Source organism: Arachis ipaensis, chromosome B04 (genome assembly GCF_000816755.2).
Source record: "Arachis ipaensis cultivar K30076 chromosome B04, Araip1.1, whole genome shotgun sequence".
Taxonomy (NCBI): Eukaryota; Viridiplantae; Streptophyta; class Magnoliopsida; order Fabales; family Fabaceae; genus Arachis; species Arachis ipaensis.
In genome coordinates, this window is record NC_029788.2 from 120,520,382 (window position 1) to 120,520,785 (window position 404).

Here is a 404-nt window from a genome sequence, read left to right on the forward strand (position 1 = left end):
GATTTTTATTTTTCTTTAAAAAAGGAATTTTGCTTAGTTATTTATTTTTCCAAGATTTATTATTTTTATTATTTTTCAAAACTAAATAAATTGAAAATTCAAATCATAACAATTTGAATGTTAATTGATATTTTGATCCCATATTTTGTTTAAATAATTATATTGAGTTTAAATTAAATTGTGTTTGATCTTAAATTATAACTTTAAATTTAAAATGTAAAATAATATTAAATAAGTAATTATTAATACGATTTATGAACTTAAAATTAATCAAATTAGATTAAAGTAATTTTGTTAAATATAATTTGCTAAACATACAAATTTTTACTATTAAAAACTAATATAAAAAATGTAAAAAAACAACAAAAAACATAGTGGGATCCATCTAATTTTCCCTGGTTTTA